This window comes from Ctenopharyngodon idella, chromosome 23 (assembly GCF_019924925.1).
Source record: "Ctenopharyngodon idella isolate HZGC_01 chromosome 23, HZGC01, whole genome shotgun sequence".
Lineage (NCBI taxonomy): Eukaryota > Metazoa > Chordata > Actinopteri > Cypriniformes > Xenocyprididae > Ctenopharyngodon > Ctenopharyngodon idella.
In genome coordinates this window covers 24,795,755-24,821,265 of record NC_067242.1, presented here as the reverse complement: position 1 = coordinate 24,821,265, position 25,511 = coordinate 24,795,755, and the positions used below count along the sequence as shown (strand labels likewise).

General features: G+C 40.0%; 1 long non-coding RNA gene across 1 annotated transcript in view; it reads right to left on the bottom strand.

Annotated features, from left to right (window-relative positions):
• The window catches only part of LOC127506435 (uncharacterized), a 58,557-nt gene extending 33,489 nt beyond the window's left edge, over positions 1 to 25,068 (bottom strand). The window contains exons 1-2 of the long non-coding RNA XR_007927995.1: positions 24,328 to 25,068; positions 18,698 to 18,823 (exon numbers count right to left, since the gene is read on the bottom strand). This is a non-coding gene — a long non-coding RNA (uncharacterized LOC127506435). The remainder of the gene's footprint in view (positions 1 to 18,697; positions 18,824 to 24,327) is intronic.
• Positions 25,069 to 25,511: the final 443 nt, after the last annotated feature.

Below are 25,511 nucleotides of genomic sequence, written 5' to 3'. Positions count from 1 at the left end.
AGATGTCATTTCGTCTGTGCGTTACTGGATGCGGTCGTTCCCTGGTCCCCACTGATGGTCACAATCGCTGTGTCACGGGCGTTCAGCATGCTGAGGCAGCTTTTGTGGATAGCTCATGTTCTCACTGCAGGAACATGACTATCTCAGTGTTGAGGTCTAGACTCTCGTTCCTTGGTTCTCAGGGAGCAGAGGTCCCCTCCCCTATGCCCCGTTTGGCCGTTTTCTCTGGCTCCGGCCAGGGGAGCGGCGCGTCGGCATGTAGGAAGGGTGACCTGAGGATTACAGTTAGGGCTTCCCCACCGAGCTCCACTCCGCGGGCCCCTATCCCCTCAACAACACTGCAGCCTGTGGTGTTGCCGGAGGATCATGCTGGTCCCTCTGTCATGCGACCATCCGTTTCCTTCGGTGCACCTGCAGATGAACAGATGTCGATCACGGCATCGGAAGGTGAGCTTGAGTCCTCGGGAGATGAAGACTCGGCTGCGCTACCTCCCTCCGGGACCATAGCGTTGCCCGAGGCCGATCCCGAGTTGACGGCTATGCTTTCCCGGGCCGCCGAGAAGGTCGGGCTCGTCTGGAACCCTCCACCGTGTCCTGAACCTTCTTGGCTGGACGATTGGTTTCTCGGGGCGGCCCACGCTGGTCCTCAGCGTCCCGCCCCGGTACCATTCTTTCCAGAAGTGCATGAAGAGGTGACCAAGTCTTGGAGAACGCCATACAGCGTTCATGCCAGGCCTGGTCCCTCTTCCGCCTTCACCACTCTGGATGGCGGGGAGGCTAAGGGGTACGCTGGGATCCCCCCAGTCGAGCCAGCCGTCGCGACGCAACTGTGTCCGACGGCCGCTGGCTGTCTCCCATCCCGGGCCTGTAAATTTTCGTCAAGCCTGACGGAGAAAGCTTACAGAGCCTGCGGACAGGCCGCCTCTGCCTTGCATGCCATGGCCCTGCTATAGGTCTACCAGACCAAAGCGCTCATGGACATGCCCCAGGGTGGTCTTGACCAACAGCTGCTGGGGGAGCTGCGCGCCACCACCGACCTCGCTCTACGGGTGACTAAGGTGACGGTCACTCCGTTGGTCAAGCGATGGCTACGCTTGTAGTCCAGCAGCACCACCTGTGGCTGACCTTGGCTGACATGAGGGAGACCGATAAGTATCGGTTCCTGGACTCCCCCGTGTCTCAGGTCGGCCTATTTGGCGAAAACACATCCTGCCCCGGCGGTCCGCTGCTGCCTCCACCCCACCACCGGCGGCGCAACCTCAGTCTGCTCGTCGCCGAGGGTGCCCGCCCGCGTCGTTCTCTGCCCCTGCTAAGTCTACAAAGCAGCAGCCTCCACCGCCAGTGTCCTGCGTGTCCTGAATCAGTCCCTTCACAGGCTGCCGTTCAAGATGCTTATGCAGAAACGCATTTTCGAATGCATCCATCCCCAGGATTGGTTCGCAGCGATCGACCTGCCTCGATTCTGCCTCGACACAGACCCTTCCTACGGTTTGCGTTCGAGGGTCAGGCATATCAGTGCAAATTCCTACCCTTCGGGCTGGCCCTGTCGCCCCGTGTCTTTACCAAGGTTGCGGAGGTGGCCATTGTTCCGCTCAAGGAACAGGGCGTTCGCATTCTCAACTACCTCGACGACTGGCTCATTCTGGCCAGTTCGCGAGAGCAGTTGTGCAAACACATGGACATGAGCAAACTCGCCCCCGGGCAGAGGATCTCTTATCTTGGTATTCAACTGAACTCGGTCGCCCGGACAGCGCGCCTCACAGAGGAGCGCGTCCAGTCAGTGTTGAACCGCCTGACTTCGCTCAAGCGCAGGTAAGCGGGCACACTGAAACTTTTTCAGAGGCTCCTGGGGCATATGGCATCCGCAGCCGCAGCCGCAGTCACGCCGCTCGGATTGCTTCATATGAGGCCGCTTCAGCACTGGCTTCATGGATCGGGTCCCGAGATGGGCGTGGCAACACGGTACGTTCCGTGTCCCCGTGACACCGAACTGCCGTCGTACCCTCACTCAGTGGTCGGACTCTTCTTTCCTGTGGGCAGGAGTTCCCCTTGAACAAGTGTCCAGGCATGCTGTGGTCTCCACAGATGCCTCTGCCACCGGGTGGGGAGCCACGTACAACGGGTATGCAGTGTCGGGTCTGTGGACGGGGCCTCAACTGCATTGGCATATCAATTGCCTTGAGATGCTAACAGTACGTCTTGCACTGGGCCGCTTCAAGGAGCTGCTGTCAGACAAGCATGTACTGGTCCGCTCGGACAGCGCTGCGACCATTGCGTACATTTACCTACACAAATATGCGTTTCCCCCAGTGAGCCTACTTGCACAGCTCCTGTGCAAAGTCAGGGAGGACGAGGAACAGGTCTTGCTAGTGGCTCCGTTTTGGCCCACTCGGACCTGGTTTTCGGAACTGACGCTCCTCGCGACAGCACCTCCTTGGCCCATTCCTCTGAGGAAGGACCTTCTGACTCAGAGACGGGGCACCCTATGGCACCCACGTCCAGACCTCTGGAAGCTCCATGTCTGGTCCCTGGACGGGACGCGGAGGTTCTAAGTGATCTACCCCAGTCGGTCGTAGACACCATCACTTCCGCTAGAGCTCCTTCTACGAGGAAATGGAACCTGTTCGTCGAATGGTGTTCCTCTCACCGAGAGGACCCCCGATCATGTTCGGTCAGGTCTGTGCTTTCCTTCCTGCAAGAGGGCCTGGAGCGAAGGCTGTCTCCCTCCACCCTCAAGGTGTATGTTGCCGCTATTGCTGCACATCACGATGCAGTTGATGGTAAGTCTTTGGGGAAGCACGACCTGATCGTCAGGTTCCTGAGGGGGACGAGGAGACTGAATCTACCTCGCCCTTCCCCTATACCCTCTTGGGATCTCTCCCTGGTACTTACATCTCTCCGGGGTCATCCTTTCGAGCCTTTGCAGTCAGTGGAGTTAAAAGTACTGTCCCTTAAGACCGTCCTCCTGGTTGCATTGGCCTCAATCAAGAGGGCACGGTCAACGAATCGTGCCTGGAATTCAGGCCCAGTGACTCTCACATTATCCTGAGACCCCGGCCTGGATATGTGCCCAAGATTCCTACCACTCCCTTCAGAGATCAGGTAGTGAACCTGCAAGCGCTGCCTTCGGAGGAGGCAGACCCAGCCCTGGCTTTGCTCTGTCCCGTCCACACTCTGCGCCTGTACGTGGATAGAACGTGAAGCTTTAGGACCTCAGATCAGCTCGGAGACCAGCAGAAGGGAAAGGCTGTCTCCAAGCAGAGGATGGCCCACTGGATAGTGGACGCCATCGCCTTGGCTTATCAGTCCCAAGGCGTGCCTTGCCCGCTCAGGTTAAGAATTCACTCCACTAGAGGACTTGCCTCTTCCTGGGCGCTTGGAGCGCTTGTGCACGACGCCTCGCTGACAGATATCAGTAGAGCTGTGGGCTGGGCGACACCCAACACGTTCGCTAAATTCTACAGCCTTCGTGTGGAACCGGTATCTTCTTGTGTACTTGCTTCCAGTAGCCGGTAACGCAAAGAACCCATACTAGTGTCGGCTTGCTATGCCACTCCCGCCCCCTGGGTTGGATACGTGCATCCATTTGCTCCAGTAGAGTTTGAGTGTCGAGTTCCTCCGCCTCCCCTTGCGGCTCGGACATCGTGGAGTGTCTGATGCCAGGCCAAACGTCCGTCTCTGACGTTGATGTTTGGCTGGGTGCCATATGTTGTGACCCCTCCACGTGAGTGGTCCCATATGTGTATTGTCCACGGTCAAACTCCCTACGGTGAGCCCGTGTCTTTCCCTTAGCTGAGTCAGCTCTGCTGTCAACTGTCAGATGAGTCTCCCCCATCTCTAGGCTGGAGCCATCCCAGGGACTCCATATGCGCACTGCCCACGGCCAGTCCATATGTGTATTTCCACGTAATACCTCCCCTGCAGGGTAGGTTGTGGCCTCCGCAGCGTCCCCTATGGGTTCGCTTCCCCAGTGTTGTCTAAGTCTTACCCTAACCCTAACCCACACCTCAGACATTAAAGACCTAGGATTTTACCTTGACAATAGTCTTAAATTAAATAAACAAATTAATGCTGTAGTTAGTGCTAGTTTTTACCATCTTCGCCGGTTAGCTAAAGTTAAACCGTTTTTAAACAGGAAAATCTTTGAAACCGTCATTCACACTTTTATCTCTACACGCTTAGATTATTGTAATTCATTGTACATTGGATTACCTCTTTCCTCAATTTCTCGCCTTCAAATGGTCCAGAACGCAGCAGCCCATCTACTCACGGGAACCCGCAAACGTGACCATATTACACCTATTCTATATTCTTTGCATTGGTTGCCAGTCAGTTACCGAATCGAGTTCAAAACTCTTTTATTCGTTTATAAAGCTCTTAATAATTTAGCCCCAAAATATCTCAGCGATCTTCTTGATTCTAATAACCCATCCAGATCACTATGACCACTCCCTGTTTGTTCCACGATCTCGCCTACAAAGCAGGGGAGACCGAGCTTTCGCAGTAGTTGGCCCTAAGCTGTGGAAAAAATTGCCACTGTGAGTCAGAACAGCTCCTTCGTTACCCGAATTCAAATCCTTGTTAAAAACGTATCTTTTCTCCCTTGCTTTTAATTGTTTATGATTTTATTCTTTCTGCTCTGTTTTCTGTTTTTTGTGTTTATTATTTTATTATCTGTATTTTCTATTCTATGTACAGCACTTTGGCCAACCAAGGTTGATTTTAAATGTGCTTTATAAATAAATTGAATTGAATTGAATTGACATGACCTGCAAATTACCACAATAGGTAAATAATTAGGAGTACCTTAGTGGGAAACAACTGCCCTAAAAGCGCTGCGGCAGGAACGTTAACTCCCTCGGGTCGGTGGTCACGCCGGCGATACCACCTCGGTTTTTTTCTTACCAGTGTGAAAGAGACTCAAAATACTCTGTCAATGTTGCACATATAATTAAGAGTTATACACCATTAAAATTTGTGGAATATCTTCTTTTATTTGTGTCCACTAAGAGGACACAAAATAAAGAAAACTAACATGATGCGTGATCTCTCGTCTCCCTCTGAACGAAGTTTAATCCGATAGTTCTCAGAAAATGAACTGTAACTTAGTGAATACTAATGACACAAAAATGAGACTTATGTCTAAAAAAACGTTGAAATGTCAGGTTTTAAATCGTGTAAGTCAAATCGAAAACAAATATTCTGTGTTTATGTAATCTGTATGAAAAGAGACACATGTCAGACACCCGTGATTCAGCTCATTATCCGCTAATGCGGCCACGCCCACGGAGCGAGCGCTATTCAGACGCAAATTCTGAGGCAATACATGTATATATCATCTCAATCGTGCATTTATTGTCTTGAAAAGTGTTTATCTGGATGTTAAAGCCATGGTTAGCGATCTCTGGAAGACATGCCGTTAGTTCCTGAATTTCCTGTTCTTCTTTAGAGTAATTTGTGGACTAAAGGTGTACAGAGCGCCCTCCGGCTGCCAGTATGAATTGAAAACACAGTATCCAGCGCTCACAGTGATGACAATAAATACTGAATAAATATTACTCCTCTGTATGGAAAATTGACATAAACATATGAGAATCCATCAATATTTCTCCAAATGTGCATGCTTTTAAGCTAAAAGACTATATGAAATGCCATAGAGGTAACATGAATGTTCAGACGCTTTGCACACAGAAATACATTATATTTTAAAGTATATAATAGAATACCATTATTTTAAATTGTAATAATATTTCACAGTATTGCTGTTTTTTCTGTATGTTTGATATACACCATGATGAGCTTGAGACATGATCACAGAGGGTTTTTTCACAGCCTACCTGACTGAAAGGCCTCATTAATATGCAGCTCATTAGAGATCTTTATGCGATTCTTTGTCTTCTCAGGTGTAAATCACCCATTATTCATGATGATTCACGCCTGACAAAAAGTGTCTTACAAAAACTAAATCAATATATTGTTATAAATGAACGAGTATGCAGGATAATTTTTACATCATTTTGAAGCAAAAATTCTAGTCTACAACCTCCAATACCCAGAAGTCTTGTGAGCACAGATTTAATATATATTTTTTGGCTTTATTTCAGTGACTTAAGTTTTTTGTTTTTTCAATAACCACGCATAAACGTTATTCCTTCAAAAACACAAACATGTACATACATGTTCCTCACATATTATGGTAGCCTAGTTTGTGCTGAATACAGTGTAATGACACTTTTTCCATTAATATGTTTATGAACAACTGAAAAAAGCACAAATGTCAGGGCATGTCAAAACTTCTCCAGGGCCCCAAAAATCCTCAGACCCCAGAGGGTTAACTTGTGCTTATGAGAGTCATTCTCCACGATGATTGGCCAAGAAAACGTAACATGAGAAAACATTCACGTTCTCATTACGTAGAGGATCCACAGCTCTGATTATAATGACCATCATTTGAAGTGTCACAAAATTCTGAAATTATTGTACATTATGGGATTTTTTCATTATTGATCGTACATCGTACAGACGTCCAAATTAGCGTACAAATACAATAATTATTGTACGTCTGGCAACACCGGACGTGAACGTGAGCACTGCGTAATGCGTGTCAACATTGCACTGCGCATATGCCCCAGAGACTTCTGAATACGATTGAGAAAGTAGTTGGATTCAAGCGTTTACATGGTCATTTTTGCTGTTGGATCAGATTAGAAAAGGAATAAACCACCCCTTCCATTTCATTTGGATCGAGCCCAATCGTATCGATTAAGGTGTTTACATGAACGTTTTTCAATCCATTGTCAGTCACTGCGGTTATACACACAGAGTGGCAAAAAGACTGAGTGGCAGCATTGGTGTTATGCTTGAATGTTACGGAAAACACATAAAACACTAAAATGGGAAAGAGCTGTTCAATTGACAGTACAAATAGATTCAACAAGAAATAGAAGCTGTCTTTTTACAGTCTGCCGAAAGCTACAGAAAAGAGAAGTGGATTGCTGCAATTCGCAGAAACAACTGGAATCCAGGCAGCGAAACATGGATTTGCAGTTACCATTTTGTGTCAGATATGTTGAATTTGGGGGTAAAATCATACCTTAGGTTATATATTGTATTGACAACTCATCAATTAAATATTTACCATTTTATATTTTTGTGTAACTGTATCTTGTGTTCTACAAAGGGGGTTGGTTAGATAATGTTAGACAAACAGTTTTCCTTACAAAGATACTGTGGATAAATAGCAGAGGAACACAAAGGAGAACTCTGTATTGTCTGTATGATGGTAACAACTGACAATATATAACAATGATGTAAGTGATCATCCAGATATAGATGTACCTATATTGTATTTTTAGTGTTGTCTAGCAGATGAAGCTTTCAAATGCTTTGTCAGGAAACCCGATTTCTGGCCACTTCAATGTCTATAGACCACTGGTTCTTTGGTGAGTTGTGAGGATTACTGTCAAGTCCAACTACCTTTAATTTAAGAAGATAATCGTTTGTTTTACTCCCGTTTTTGCAATTTCCCCTATTAAATCTAGTCATGCTGCAGGATGTTTTGCCACTTAGTCTGGCTGAGGGGGCGTGTTTGGGCGGGAAAGTGATATCAATGCATACACTCTATATTAAAAAACGAGCTGTTTTTCAAGCTTGATTAAATAAATGCTTTGTTTATAATGAGGAGGACGTTTTGAGCTATGAAACATAGGATGTTTTAAGGGTACAAAGACTGTAAGTCAAAAGGCAAATTTGATTTCTCATGTCATTACCCCGCTAAATTATTAGGCTGTAATTTAAGATTGCAAATATAGTTGTAAAAAAATAAATAAAAAACACAGCTTTGCTTGCATTTTTGTGCAAAACACTTACCATAATTTTAAGACATTAAGACAAGAAAAAAAAAAAAAATTCCATCTCACACTAAAGGTCTCAAAACAATATCACATCTGATTTATTACCAAGAATAAATTGTTTGGTTGGATCAAACTCTGATCAATTTTTATCATATGAGACAACAGTTCAAATACCCTTGGTCTGGTAGCTGCTCAATCATGAGCTGATTTCATGTGTAATTACATCTGGTTGTCATGGAAATAGACTGCAGTCCAGAACAGGAAAACATCTTTTAATATGAGCAAATATCCTGTTTATATGATAAAATCTAACTATCAATTTTATGCTAGTCACCATTAATTTTATGCTAGTCAATATGCAATGACAAGGGTTCTTATAGGATTAGCTTTCATTTTCCTCAACCAAACTGGCTTAAAATTATGTGTCTAACTACTGGGCTTACTCTTCACTCTTCAGCAATCTCGAGGGTTAGCAAACCCAAAGCCTAACCCTAAAATCTTTGGACGGACGGACGGACGGATGGATGGAGATGTTGTTCCAGCCATAAAAAGTTCTAAAAGAGAGCATTCCCATTCATCTAAATGGCATTTGTTCGGCTGGTGGTTGCAGCCCTGAAACAATGCAACAAGAATGTTGTCATCTTTGCTCTTCAGTTCTGGGCACATTTCTTGAGCCACTCACCGGACAAAAAAAACCTGGCTGCTGGACTAAGTGCCCATTTGTGACAAATTTAAAATCGTATTATCCGGTGGGTGTCCTGCACCTGCTATTGAGATGAGTGGGAATGCTAAAGGTTGTTCTCTTCTAATATTATAGATCTCATTGGACTAAATAGGCAAACCCTGAATCTTTGTCCAGGACCAACAAGGATGATTATGGAGGAACAGGCAAAAATCACAGTGATGAATTCTTTGTCTGATTAAAAGCTCTACACCATGCAGTACAATTTCTTCTTAATCTATAACTTAACATACGCTTACTTAAAAGTGAGAGAGTTCACCATCAATCCTCTTGATTTTGTTAGATCGGCTCAAGGTTTAGATCGGCTTTTTTTTTTCCTTGTCTCAAGAAATATCTGCATACACACAAAACCACTGAAACCGACTCAAAACGATGCAGTACAAATGCCAGATCAGTATGTGCCGCTGTAATTCTGCCACAGAAATACACTAAAAATGGAGAATAAGACTTGGAGCATGCGCATAAACCTTGCACGCTGTATACAAACTTTAGTAAAGCTTAGAAATAAAGCTACACTTTAGTATAGGGAACACATATAAACTATTAACTATGACTTTTCCCTCAATAAACTCCTAATTTACTGCTTATTAGTTAGTAAGGTAGTTGTTAAGTTTAGGTATTGGGTAGGATTATGAATGTAGAATAAGGTCATGCAGAATAAGGCATTAATATGTTCTTAAAAAGTACTAATAAATAGCCAACATTCTAGTAATATGCATGCTAATAAGCAACTAGTTAAAAGACCCTAAAATAAACTATTACCCTTTATTTTAGTAAAGCTAATAGGCTCGGTAGCTTCTGCGGCACGAACACAAGCATGTAGTCCGCCATTGTTGTTGTTGTTGCTGTTACGTGACGTAGCGATGACTGACTAGGGTCGAGACGTGGGGTGATGACATCATCATTTCACAAAATATACGGATTGGATGTACACATGAAAACGCAAGGGTTTTGTTTTCAGATTTATCCACTCTGGGACCCGGTTTAAAAAAACAGCGGTTTCAGGCTCCCAAAATGCCGGATCCATCTGGACAAAACGCCTATACGATACAAAACTTTTGCGTATACAGCCTCCGTGTGGATAGGCTCTAAAGTACCGTATTTGTTAACAGTTGTTGGGAAGCACCCAAGTAGTACTTTCTCTACAAAGCTGCATTCATCCTGCCGAAGATGTTTACAACAATGCAGAAACTGGTTTAAATCCTCTGTGGGTTTCAATCCGTTTTTTTGATGTTCACTGACTGTGCAGAATGTATTACTCTATGCATAAAACATAACCCTCATAATCTTCAAGAAAAAACAAACATGCATACTCAATTCTATTTAAAACAGAAATCAGACGTCAAACACCTTGAAAGTTCTCCTGCATTTGACTTTGACATTGACATATTGCTCACAAACCAGGAGTCTTCAACCATGGTGCAACAACTAACAATGCAGATGAGAGAATCGCACACTGTAACATATGGACCATATATATATTCTACGAGTCTATGTATCTCATCCACAGTTGCATGGTAAATGTTCTGTTCTTATTATAGTTTCAGCATAATCAAATTTGGCACAACAAAGTTATGTGCAGTTACATGCCATTTTCTCCTTATAAGACACTGAACGCAACACTGATTGGGTAGATATGTTGATTACTGATTGTTGACAGCTGGCTGAAATGACGTGATCATTGGATAGATTATTTGAATGTGCTCCTCCCAAACTTTGTTAATAAAACATCATTTAGTTTGTTATTTTCAGTCACATGTGTTCCTTTGTTCAGTTTTGCCACCACTTATGGTAATTCATTTAGGGGATGTTTACACGACACCGTTTTCATGACAGTGTTTTGGTGGCTTGAAAATGCAAACTTTAAAAGTGCAAGTTTTTGAAAATGATACCGCTGTCATCTCCATGTAAACTGCAAAAACGCAAATCTGTGAAAACGGTGACAGCATACACATGCGTATTACGCGTTTAGTCTATCCACCTTATTTTTCAATGCGGAAGTACGGTATTTCTGTGAATGTGCAAGACATTTATTAGCCGTTATAGGGAAATATTGAGAAGAATATCAAAGTGCAGTAAACTGAAAAAATAAGGTGGAGAGGCATGCATGTTTGCCACGAGTGCTCTGTAAAAGAATGCGTAAGTACATGTGCGTAGTTTTTCTTTACAAAGGGACATCGCCAACTACTTGTCTGGTATGCATAATAAAGTATTTTTAGTCATTTTTGTGGATCCGTGTGAACGGGGATAGTTTTGATAACATTGTCATATGTACAGAGAAAAAACTCAGTTTTTAGTACATCGTTGACATGTAAACGTACCCTCAATCAGTGCAGGCTGATTTACTTGCCTTGTATTTATTTGCTGTCTGTTCACCCTTCAGTTGTTCTGGTATTGCTTGTGTTTTACACACTGTTATGCCATTAAATTATCTTTGATTATCTTATCATTTATAATAAACTTTGTTGGATTTTTTTTCATCATCATCTTCCTTTTGGACCTTATGTGACAAATACAAGGTCCAGGTTCTAAATAAACTTAACAATAATCACCATAATGGTGACAAACACTTACTGTCAGTAAAAGTGCAACATTAAATAGAGCTAAACTACAATTAACATTTATGCATGTGGCAGTGACTAACAATCCACAAGGTATACAATTTATCAGTATGTTTTCCTTGCAAACTGAACGCTTGACCTTTGCATATAACATTATGCTCTTGCAGTTGAGCTACGGGGAATAATTTTTCACAAAGCAATGTATTGTTATGAGAAAATGTCGACATAGTCTGCATTAATTTCCTGAAATACGAAACATTTTATTTTACAAAATATATGTAAATTATAAATCTCATGATACCTCTGAGCTCTGAGGAAGTTCAGTGTTGGGTATTCCAAGTAATTAGGGACTTTTTCCATGATTTTGTTGTTACAATAAAATTTTAAATAACATGGCAGTGAACCACCCAATCAAAACTGCATTAATATGTTTTTTTAATGGTCTGGAAATGAAATGAAACTGCTAAATAATCATTTCTGGTGTGTGCAATGTGTATTTTTACAAAAACGTATAATGCGTTTTTATTTCGCAAGTGAATGGAAGCTTGTTTCCGCCATGGAATAAAAAATAAAAAAGGCTTTTTTTATATCTCACAATTCAGACTTTTCACAATTCTGTCTTTTTTTCTCAGAATTGCAAATTTATACCTTTTGAACTCACAATTGCGAGTTAATATCTCACAATTCTGAGAAAAAGTCAGAATTGCGAGTTATAAACTCGGAATTGAGAGAAATGATTTCAGAACTGTGAGATACCTGCAATTGCGAGAAAAAGGTCTATATTGCGAGTTTATATCTTGCAATTCTGAATTTTTCCCAGAATTGTCAGATATAAACTCACAATTGCAAGTTAAAGATATAAATTTGCAATTCTGAGAAAAAAGACAGAATTGTGAAATAAGTACGTTTTTTATTGCGAGTTTACATCTCACAATTTTGAGGAAAATGCTTTGACCAGTTTAAAAAAATGGCTTTGAAAGGAGACAAAATAGAGGTCCACCCTATTTCACCAACAACCACCCACTTTGAAAGTTCTGGTCTTGCCAATGCTCACAGAATTCATAGCAAAATAAAACAACATATTGTAATTTCACATTACATGCTGTTAATGTAATTTGTTACAGTGCATTTACTTAGGATCCATGGTAATAGCTTCCATTCCACCATTCTGAACACTGGTGCACCACACTGTTGTGTGCTTAGTTCACTGCTGTACATCCTGCTGATCGACAGCTTTTGTTTCAAGATGCAACCATCAAGTATGCTGATAACTCCACAGTGGTGGGCCTCATCTAACAATGATGAATCAGTGGAAATAAAGTGGAGCAGCTTGCAGCCTAGTGTACAGCCGATAAGGTGTTTTTCAAGAGATGTTTTTAGATATTTGATGGTCACTGCCCAGCCACAGCCTTCTGAACACTAAACATTTAGCAATGGAATCTGTGCAATTTCAAACTTCTAGGTATGCACAACACCTGACACTGAAAAAAGCACAAAGGCAGCTCCACTTCTTATGGGAACTAAAAATAGCTGTGCCATCGAGAGCATCCTGACATTCGGCATCACCACTTGGCATGTGAACTGAATTGCAGCATGTGGTGAAAACCACCTAGACTTCTCTGACCCAATTCAAAATGTCTACAAGTCACAGAAATCCTGATCTATGCATAATACCTTAGGAACTGCAAATGGAACAGTCACAGTGATTTAATGAACAAAACTGCTTAGAATTATATTGAGAGAGTAAGCACTAAATCTAAATATATAAACATGAATGCTTATCCAATGCAAAGCATCAAATAAACAAAAGCTACTTAACATGCTTCTAAGCCCCAAAACTGGACCTAACAATTTTATAAACAACAATAACAATATATCTGTTTTTATGTGATATGTATCTTTTATTTTGTAATATGAATAACCAGTCAGTTATTTCACTAACCTTACAAATTTGCATTTTTAACACTTTTTAAAAAGTACACACTATGTCTTTTGACATTATGTTATATGACATATACATAGAGCCTGCTCCCAGTGGGTGGGACCCTGGGAATTATGTACAGTTTATTGCACTGGTCCCCCTCTGTAGACAGTCTAGGGGAGGTCTGCTGCTTTCAAGTACAATCAGAAATTTCCTACGTCCTACTTCTGAAGTTGTAATTACGCGTTTGTCATGTTCAAGTGCTTTTTTTTGTTAGAAAGAAATCATGGAGAACATCAGGTTCATTCTTGACTATTTCTTGGGAAAATCTTTTTAAAGCCAAAACATATTAAAGATATTAAGTCAATATCCAATGGATTTTGAATAGCATCCCATTCATTGACAACCATATAAATATTACCTGTGCTATTATATACATTCACCACTGTATTTAGATAGTCAGCTTGCTAACAATTTTGGAATTTCAGTCAAATAAATACTGTTTTCTCTGCATAAAATACATACAATATGCATCAAATGGTTATTTATATGTATACATGACTCACTGTAAAGCCCGGAACCAAGCCGAAGCCGACGAACTAGTGGTGACGAAAGCAGACTGCGGGGTTGGCTCATGTCGGCAGCATCTGGGTCCAAAGTTGCCCTGACACACAAAACCGACGCTCGACAGCCAACGGCCAAGTAGCACGTCCATTCTGCGCCTGCATAAAAAGAAATGCCTTTCCGTACCAGCAGGTGGCAGTAGCGGAACAGCCAATCAGAATGATCAGATGGCCCGACTGAATGACGAGCTCCGACGCCGATTCAACATGTCAAATCGGCCGAAAAAAAGCGGTGCGTAACACACTGAGAAAACTTAGTCGGCCAATGAACAAAAACTGGCCAACCGTCGGCTTGGTGTGTTCCGGGCATAACACCAAGAGAAAGCAATGTGGATGTTGTGAGAAAAACAAATAAAACTATAGCAATAGTTATCTCCTCCTGCTGACATTGTTCTTGGCTCGTTTATTCATTATATGCTGCATAGTAAATGTAGACTTATAAATGTGAATATTTGGTTCTGGTATGGGGAAAAACTTAGCACTTAATTACATTTATATTGTCATGCTTAAAGTCCTCCTGTAGTCAATAATTTTATCCCTTAAAACTCATCTTTGATCACCAAAATTACATATTTAAACTTTTTTTGTTCCTGTGAAAAAAATTTCTTCATGCCTTAAAATAGCTTGAATGTAACTCTACACCCTTGCCTCATTTAGTATCCGCAGATCAATAAATATGCAAATTAGCCCCGCCTCCACTCGCTCGCGCCAGATCAGAGATCCACTCGGTCAACTTACTGAGGAAAACTCTGCACAATGGTATCACTCTTTACAACATCGGACACATAACGGTAATTAATATGATAAGCCTTTTGCTTGACTATGTTATCAAACAGCTAATAATGTGTTGCTAATGTTACTCAAAACATGATTGCCATGTCCGAGTCAGACGGCTGCCTTCTAACAATCAGTATCCTTACAAATGCTTTGAACAACTCAGAACGTCAGTGGAGAAAGGAATATAATTTATCATATCATCGTAATATACATCATACACCAGCCATATTGCTAAATCTACACAATTTTTCATATCAACAGAAAAATATACCGGGATAACCTGACTTCTTGGGTCGGACTGGTGGTAGGCACGTGCGGACTGCGGGTCCAATAACCAAGACTATTTCGACTCAATTATGTACATTTGACAGCTGATTTCAAATGGTTCCGTGCTTATTTCACACTCTGTCTGAAAACTGTTAAAGGCAGCGTTGTGCATTGTAGCCGGGATAACCTAACTTCTCTCGAGGCTCCCCTGCTTGTTCGCAGTTAATGATATGCTAAAGCCTGCCAGCACTTTGACGTGATTGGTTACAAGGTAGTTTGTGATGTCAGAGACACCAGCGATTTCAAACCGCAGGTTTGAGACTCTTCAAACTCCACTGCCGTTTTAAGGAGAAAATAATCAGCAATAGTGTTGACATATGAATTTGCACATGGTCTTAAAGCATATTAAAAACACCACATAGACATACAAACAACATTAAAAACTTGATTTTCACCACAGGGGGTCTTTATTATTATATTATATTATATTATATTATATTATATTATATTATATTATATTATATTATATTATATTATCCCACTGAACCATTAGGAAGTTTTAAAAAAAAATGTGTTTGTTTCACATCCAGGAAGACTAAAACATTTAAAAACTGTGATACTGTTATATTCATCCATGACGGGCCTCTCAAATCAGCTCGAGTCACTGAAAGTCCAAAGGGAAGCAACCGGCCTGAAATTGAACATCCCTGGCTAATGCTAATAAGACAGACTTACACATTAAAACAAATGTGACAGTTTTGCATTTAATAGAATCTCATTTAATTTGCATAACAAAACAAATCCTGAATAATTAATTTACATTTTAATTTAAGCATCCGTCCTTTGAGAAAAAGCTAGATAGATAGCGACAAATGAAACATTCATTTGGAATTAAAAAGATCTATGGATCATCTCCTGTGAGAGGATTTGTAATTAAACCTTTTCTGAGCTTGCTAGACAAACATCACAGCTCAGTACAAGAATGTTCCTACTTCATGAAATTAGTGTAGACAATAGACAGGGCTGTCGCATCAAAAACAATGCTCGACACTCGTCTCTCACCTCAAATGAACCATGTGCCGACTGATCTCAATCGTAATATGTGGCGACGTGCCAACTTGAAAAGGAAAGACAAATGACCAAACTAACAAACAAATAAAATGGACCGGTCCATAGGGAAGATGTCAGCCAAATTGATTCCAGCAAGCTGTAAACGCTTCCCAAGGGTTAACAGATGGTGGTCAGTGCTTACAATGCCAAGCAGATCTGCATTCAGCCAGTATGCAAGTGCTTTTTTGTGTGTGATATGTGTGATCGGGGAAGGCAAAATTGGATTTGAGAGTTCTAAGAGAATGTGGTGATAATTATAAGGAAACAAGAGCCAAACAAAGAGTTTCTTGTTAATATTTGGTTAAAAAGAAGAACAAATTAAGTATTGCTCCGTCAAATATAATCAGTTGTGTTGTTTGCTAAAGCAAGCATCACTGTTACTATTGCTCAGGGATTTGAACAAAACCCTAAAACTTAGGGGGGATTTACTACAAATGAGTTGTTTTTTGTGCCCGACTCACTAAAGGACTCACTTATGCAAATCAGGTAACATGCAAAAGTGCCCACAAAATCTGTGTTGAATGTATTTTGCGTGACACAGTTCCTCATCTTGCTGATCAGTTCAGAATGCTAGGTTGTGGAGAATGTAGCAGATTACTATGATCTGACAAACTTTACTAGAGCTAAACCATCACTGTGATCCAGGCACTTGAATCGATTACAGTGGACATCTGGATCAAAGCCTGGTTATAATGTACATAAAACTCTTTTAAATGAATTCTTCATTTATTACCTGCTTTTCATTGGCAAAAATTGGGCAAATGAAGTTAATTAGAGAAGCATGCACCCTGTGCCCCGTAACTTAAAAAGCTATCCACTCTCTTTCTTTGTTTCAAAAGATTTAGGGTACAAAGGCACTAAAGGCACACCCTAAGAAAAATTTACTTTTCACTACTCCCATAGTGTAAAATAATATATGTTTTTATTGAACATTGATGGAGCAACATATTTTGTGTGAAAATAAATCATAAAATCATTTGTTTGTTTGTTTGTTTGTTTAAAAATCTTACAAATGTGTGAGGTGGCAAGGGGGTAAAAGGCTGACCAGCATGGGACAAATGGCACAAAGTACTGATACAAATAATAAAGTTAAATAATGTTTTAATAATGTCTAAGTCAATACTTGCTCAAAACAATCACTTTAGCAAAGTTTTTACTATTTTCGATTTATTTTGATAAATAAAAGAATTCATTTTTATTCCAAAAAATACTGTCATTAAAATGTTTATTTTAAAAAAATACAGAAACATTTTTTAAAAAGATTCTGAAAGCTTTGAATGAGATCCCATAATAATTAATATATAGCTTTACAGTAGTAACAAATAAATTATATTTTATTATATGATATGATTAATATCGCAATATGATGGTTTTATTATAAATATGGTGATTATCTCTAAGGTGGACACCCAACTTAATATATGATATTTACCATCTGAATCTAACCATGTCATGTCAACCAGTCTGTCCTCCAAAAAAAAAAAAAAACGACCCTATAGGTCGTTTTTCAAGCACCTTATTATGACCTATATTTATGTTTTAAAGTCATGTGCCCTCTAGCTGGCGTAAAAATAATGACAGTGTCATGTTACGTCTGTCGTCATGAAATGACGCATGACTGTCGTTACCAATCAAAATGCTTGTTCATTTAAATGCAATGTGTGGACTTTTTACACCATTACACACTATTTCCATTTAGCAAAACTCATTTTTTTTATTAACAACTACACTCACACCACCCCTAAACCTACCCTTACGCTGCATTCACACGGGGCGTCAGCATCAACGCTTGACGGAGGGCGTGTCTGAAGCTTGTGTTGACGCGACCGTTATAGTGATAACAGCCAATCACATTACTTTCCGGTGTTGCACGAACGCAATTGACTAGCGACTGCTCTAGGGTGTTTGCATAAAGCGATCTGATTGGCTGACGCCTGTGTTGGCGCTTGAAAAGTTGAGAAATTCTCAACTTCTGCTGCTTACAACGCGAGTGAAGCGACGTGATGGAGCCCACAATTCAGTTGGATGACGTCACCCATTCAAAGTAAACGAGAAGCGTTAACGCCGACGCCCCGTGTGAATGGAGCGTTAGTGATTTATAGTGCATATACACTTTATGAGCACGTGTTCCCTGGGATCGAACCCACGATCACATTATTGCATATTGTTATATATTGTAATGCTCTGCCAATTGAGCTACGTGAAACCCGAAAAATGACGCAGATAAAAGGGAACAATGCATTAAAATGAAAGTGTCCTGTTGTCGATAGGGGCGCAACTTTACCAAACGCTCATATGGGTCGTATTTCATGAATTAAAATGAAAGTGTCCTGTTGTCGATAGGGGCGCAACTTTAGTAAACGCTCCTATGGGTCATGTAAATACGAAATTTCAGTGAAGTGACAAACGACCTATATAGGCATATTGGTTGGAGAACATGTTGCTTTTACCCCAAACACTGTACCATACTTTTACATATTCTTCCATTATTGAAAAACTGTTGCTTTAATTACCTTGATAAAAACTGAAAATCATTAAAAAGACCTACGTCTCAAAATATAGGCAACATAATCTATAGACGACATATAGACGACATAAATCTATGACATTTTAAAAAACATTAAATATTAGATCAAATTAGCACAGAATCAACTTTGTCTGATCCTTGACATGATCGCAGACAGCAACGCAAATGTCCACGTGCATCATCAAAAACTGTTTACTCCGGTGCACCTTCAGCCCCGTTATACCCTACAAGTGACACAATCACTTTGTATGATGAATAGATTCAATTTAAAGAGTTAGTTCACCCAAGAATGAAATCTCTGTCATTAAGTACTCACCCTCATGTCGTTCCACACCCGTAAGACCTTCGTTCATCTTCGGAACACAAATTAAGATATTTTGGATGAAATCCGAGAGGTATCTGAACCACACATAGGCAGCAACGTCACTGCACCTTTCAAGGTCTAGAAAGTTAGCAAAGACATAATTAAAATAGTCCATGTGAATACAGTGGTACAACCTTAATGTTATGAAGTGATGAGAATACTTTTTGTGCTCAAAAACATTACAAAAATAATGACTTTATTTAACAATTTCTTCTCTTCCCTGTCATTCTTCTACGGCGTTTACGTTGTAGACACAGTGCAGCGCTTCCAGGTTCTACGTCAGAATGCCGACTCAGTATTCGTCAACGATGTACACGTGAGCAGCACAACCCAGGAGCTGGCCAATACTTAGACTGCATTCTGAAGTAGAACTCACACTCCAATCCTAACCATCTCGAACCCCGGCCATAATTGCTGCTAGCACGCAAGGCGAATGCACTACCAATGACGCTAATGACGCCTCTGGTCTGTTTTCAGGCCTTCCCGCTTAGCTCTCTCCAGCGCTGGAAAGCTTTTCTAATATAAACGCAGGTCCTAAAGTGCTTGCCCAGTCATAAATCTTCATTCCAGTGTTATTCTTTTGAGCACTTTTGTATTGTGTCCCATCTCTCGTTCTGCAGCTCTTGCTCGTTCTCTCTTCTCGACCATGATACCCTCCCTAATGCTGATTGGTTACACGTTTGTCGTTGGTATCGGCCTGACTAACTTCCAAACAGTGTATTTGAAATAATACTGAGTCCACCTTTAAGTTTGTCATCACATTTACTATTTTTGTGTCTTCCAGTGATTTAAATTCACATGATCTTGAAATACGAGTGAGGGCGAAAGATTCCCCACACAGATTTCACAATGGGATTTACTACATTGACCAGTAGAAATCTGCTTGGTTTGAAAGTGACTTCTGTGTGAACTGTCCTTCATACACAGCTACACTAGAATTGACAATTGTGACATGCTCCTTTAGTTTAAAACACTGGTTAAAAAAAAAAAAAAAAAAAGGTACTGTATAGATTAATTCATGCTACCTTTATATTCTTTTTGGAGGATAAAAGTTTTAGGCCACACTTACTTTCATAACATGGACATAACGATTCTTCAAATTATCTTCTTTTAAAAAGATAGAAAAGAAAGAAAACCATAAAAGTTTGATTTTGGGGTGGACAATATCTTGTTCAAAATTGGACAAAAAAGACTAAACACAGCCCCCCCTTAAAATAAAGGGGTTCATGACACCCCTGGGAAACAGAATGGCAAACTGCAGTAATAGTAGCATTGTGAAAGAATTAGGATATTTTCAGCCATTTAGTTTGTTGATTCCAAGAGTGGCTGATAAATAATTCAGATCAAATCATGTTCCATTCATGCCGTTGCCACCACTGGAATTAATATTAAGGGCCACAAGAGTTCGATTTCCCAGAGTTATGCACATGAATGTTAAATACAATACCTTTTTGGAAATGGTGCATCTTTGAATCCTCTGTGCCGAGAAATACTGAATAGCACAAATGTACCACATGGGATTAAGGGTGATGGCAGCAGGCAGGGCTCGCTATTCAGATGTTTACAGATGGCTAAAGCTGTGTGCCAAGTGACTTTTGCAATGAACTTTGGAAAAGTAAAATCACCCGTGTTTATTAGCATCCTCAAGCAAACTTTATTTTAGACTGTATTACCAGAAGCCACCATGATCACAGTCCATTTGTGCAGGACAGATGGTACAGAGAGAATTCTACAGGCCACATCTGAGGTAAACAGTGTTTATAGAGGGATTCATTCACTGGATGTTACTGAATCAATGTGCTGTTGGTTTCTGGTAGATATTACTAGACTGCAGTATCTCCTGTATCAGATAAATTTCTGTCTGGACTCTTATTGTTATTTGCTGCAACGCATCGCTGCATATTTGCATAAAATTTTGTATTTGCATAAACTATTTCACATTGACATTGGTTCATTATGCTCACTGTACTAGATATCAACGAATGACTTCAGGTTGTCACAGCAAATCGCTGTAAATGTAAGTGATTATGTGCTAATATATTCAATTTCGAATCAAACCTAAAATCATCAGGTGTTACACATTATGTTTGGAGCTGTGACCTAGTGTTTAGCATGTGTACATGAACTGATGCCTAAGTGGGAAATACAAGTTTGAATTAGTTTCATTAAATTTCTTGACATTTGTATGTCAATTTTGCATATACAATTGTCCCAAAAACTATTTGGACACTTAAATTCACACTCAAACTAGCACCACATTAGATACAAATCATTAAAGCAAGTGGCATTTTTGCAATGTCTTTTAATCAGGTTGTGTTTAGGTGGTGCATTGATGAAGTCAATTTTTCCATAGCAGAGTAACCACAGCTGGCATCACATTAACCATGATCCGCTAATGTTTCACAAAGACAAATTTTCGCAATACTTTTTGTCTTCGTTTTGAACTGCATATTTATTGCTTTGTTTTTGTTTGTTCGTTTTTCATTTAAGGCAAGACACTACAGATGTACAGGATAAACACTGTAACTAATAGATATCACTATACATACCCTTAATGTACTGTGATTAATCACAGTACATTAAGACAATTGTTTTGTATTGCAAGTTTTCTAATAGGGATTGCTCGATACCACAATTTTGGCTTCTGTATGGTACCAAAACCTAATACCATATCAATAGTAAACCAATACCATACAGGTCTAAATTAAATTTTACTCATTCTCGCAGGTTTCGCGTTTATAAAGCTGTAAATTACCGCAAATGTTTATTAGCAAATTAATCAACATAAATTTTTACATCAAATCAGTCATTTGAAGACTTTCTTGTGAGAATTTCAGCAATACTGCATCTCTCCTCTCAAAATGAGCAAATTGCTCCAGGCCTCAAAAGACATGCTGAGATACAACACATTCGCCTGTGTTTCGGGACAACTGACGGAAATCACTTGCCCCTGTCTTTTTAAACCTTGCCAATTTGAACATCCAAGCAATTATCATACTTGGGAGTAGGACTACACGATTTATTGCACGATACGAAAAATAACATTGAACTTATACACGATTATCGCTTAAACGCGATTCTTAGTTTTTTTATGCACAGCTTTTCAATGAAGTTTGGCTCCAAATCAGTGGCGTAACTTAATTTTAAAAAGTGGGTGGGACAGGAATGTGTGTGTCGGGAATGTGTGTGTATCATTATAATAATAAATGCAAAAAATTTATTGATATAGACCTCATGTTTAATATGATAGTTCCGTCCTTACATCTACTATAATACAATATATAGTTAGTCTCGAAAGTATTTACATTAGTCAGTAAATACGTAAATCCGCATCTAACATTAGATTGTCCTGATGGACTAGAGGTAGAACTTTTGTTCAGCATGCCAGAAGTTCTGGGTTCTAATCCGCCCTCGTGTTATTTATTTTATTTTTTTCTCATTAAAACCAAAGATGTTCATCAGTGATTGTTTATCAAGAGCAGAGACACGTTTTGTTTGTGATTTCACCGGAACGAATAGAGTCTGCGGCCGCAACATCGATAGATTGAAGCGCTCGTCCATGTAAAGACTGCGCACTGTGCACAAGCGCAAAGAGAAAACTGTTGCGCCACTGATAACAACGAGCGCTCAACGTGATTTCAAAAACGACACATCCCAGCGCCAGATCACCTATTATTTAACACGAACAAATTGTTAATAAACAAGAGATGTTTCTTTTGTATTAGTATACATCCGTGCCACGAAATGTTTCAAAAAGTGGTGGGGACAATATCGACCCTGGCAAAAAGTGGTGGGGACATGTCCCACCCGTCCCACCCGCAAATTACGCCTATGCTCCAAATGCTAATCCATCTGAAAGCACTGCAAGTTTGAATCGCAACATGCGTCAAACATCTTTCCAGACATCAGAAGCATTTATTAACATTTTATCCAACAAGAGACATTTAATAACATGTTTTTACTCCAAACTCACTTCATAACGACAGTTGAGCATCCTTCTCTGAGATGATGTGGCTTCTTACACAGAATAAGGCAGTCGTGTGTTTATTAGTCATGTTTAATCAATCAAAGCATTTCAATCTTCTGTTTATTCAGCTACAGCAATAGTATGATAGGGATAGGGATTTCCTGGAATGACACGTGTTATCTACTTCTGTGGAAAAGCATATTTGGAGTTTCTGCACGAGAGTGCCCTCTGGCTTTCAGATGGAGAAGCATTTACTACTGATCACAGAGCCGTACAGCTCTGACAAGCTGCGCATAAAATAATCGCAGCCTTTGCCAAATCACGTGCGGTTTAATCGCGATAAATCGTGCAGCCCAACTTGGGAGCTCTTTGAGAGACAATTTTCTTTGCGCTCATACCAACAGCGCACACACAAGCCACCTGTAAAGAGCTTGCGCATTCCACATTGAGTTGTTTTTCCTTACATGTTCAAATACACACAAAATTATGTCAAAATGTCCATCTTGGTGAGTATTCAGATGGTTGGTTATGTCTTACGTGAATCTAAATAGTATGCGTCATTGCATGTGTAAAGGCCCGTTCACTCCAAGAACGATAATTATAAAGATAACTATAATGATAACTATATTCGCGTACACACCAATAAACGATAACGGTTTGTTTATTCTAAGCTCCTGTGTTGCGATTTCAAGTGTGTACATGTTTTTGCTGTTCTTGTTGCGTTGAAGTTTTAACCAGCAGATGTCCTCAGCATGCTATGTTTCGAGTGAAATAGCTAGTCTAATCTAACAGTGAATTTAGCTGACAAGTCAGTGGAATAATAAATTTAAAAAAAAACAACACCTAGTTTTTTTTTCACTTCATCTTCAAAGGAAGCAAGACAATGTTGTCAAAAATAGTGCTGGATACCTGAGGTAATTTTATGTTACACTGTTTGCTAGCCTTGCATAATTATCTCATCGTTAAAACATTTATTCCAAGGGTTTGACCAATTGTTTTCATATATCCATTTTCTTTAAAGTATCCTTGAAAAGTGGGTTTGACTTGTCAAACGGTGGCTTTTTCTGGACCTCATTCAGCCCTTATTCTGATTGGCTGTCAGTGTTTTATCGTTCAACAATTAGAGAAAAAAAAAACGTTCTGAAAGTGATTCCAACGATACTATATCGTTATCGTTATAGGTGTGGTGTGGACAGTGCTATTCTTTTATATTTAGAACAATTTTTAGACCTAATCTTTATCGTTATCTTTATAGTTATCGTTCTTGGTGTGAACGGGCCTTAATCGGATCTGTGACCGCAGCCTACATGCTGCTGTCTGTCACTAAATAACTTTTGTAAATTTAATTGTAAGGATTTACATGTTTAATGTATTAACAGGGAAGACTATCCAGTGTTATTTTACAATTAATTACTTTATTCAGTTTCTGTAGTAACCTGAATACTACTGTTATACCTACCTAAATTTAAGTGCAAATATTATGAGATCTAAACGTCATTTTAGCGTGTCAAACGCACGCTGGAGCTTTTGTGTTATTTTAACTATATGATCGTATTTATGTGCGTTAATCAGTATTAAAAGAAAATAAATGTCTAAATTTGAATGATGCACTCACCTGTCGATCTCGTACAAGACAGCATGGGTAACTTAAGTGACAGATGCTTGGCAAGGTTTGATGGATCTTCATCAGTTTTATAAGCAAATTAATTCCAAATTTCGCTTCTTTATTCAATAGTTTTGGGCGTGTTGAGTGAGATTCAACTGCTTTATCCATTTTGTTCCTCTATGTTGTCACATTTGCCAGTTTCGTGTCAGTTTGGGTAGCACACTGCCACCTAGCGGTGAACTTCGGAACAGCAGCATAAGTACCAAAATGAGCAAAATCGTGATATCATACAATTTGAAATAAAATATATATACCGGTATTTTCCCAGTACCGATTTACCGCGCATCCTTATTTTCTAATATGTTATGTTTAAATATACAAATGAGGCATTGGTTTAGTTAAATATGTACAAATTTGCATACATTTGAGTATTGGATGAAACCAGGTTTTTACAGAGGAGATTTAAGATATCTTTTTTTTATCTGTCCGTAAATCGGAAAATACTGTCAACAGCCAGGAAAAATAAATAAATAAATAAAAAAAAAAAAAAAAAAAATCACAATATTTTTATGAATAAAATGTTAAAAAAAAAAAAAAAAAAAAACAGGTGAATAATAGGCTATATATGAACAAACCATTCTGTAAGAAACTTCAGAATATACACTGACCAGCCACTTTATTATTGCCTTCCGGAACTGCCATAATTATTTGTGGCATAGATTTAAAAAGGTGCTGGAAACATTACTCATCCCAGAGATTTTGGTCCATATTGACATGACAGCATCACACACTTGCTGCAGATTTGTCGGCTGTATGAATGTGTGTATTATGAATATAATTCAGACATACTACATCTATCATGCTTGTCATTATCATGTGACCTGCAGTGTCAGTTACGTTGCTTCACTTCCATTCACAAATCCTCTCCAGTGGCCTCATGGGATAGTGTCCATCATATGCACACTTCATAATCTCACCAGAAGTAGTAGGTCATCCGGGTACATTTTGCCTACTCTTTAATTCTTTTTTCACATACTGTATTTTTCCTACTATATAGTAGGGAAGTATGCGACTTCAGATGCAGCCATTGTCATGTTCAAGAAACCAGTTTGAGATGATTTGAGCTTTGTGACATGGTGCATTATCCTGCTGGAAATAGCCATCAGAAGATGGGTACACTGTGGTCATAAAGG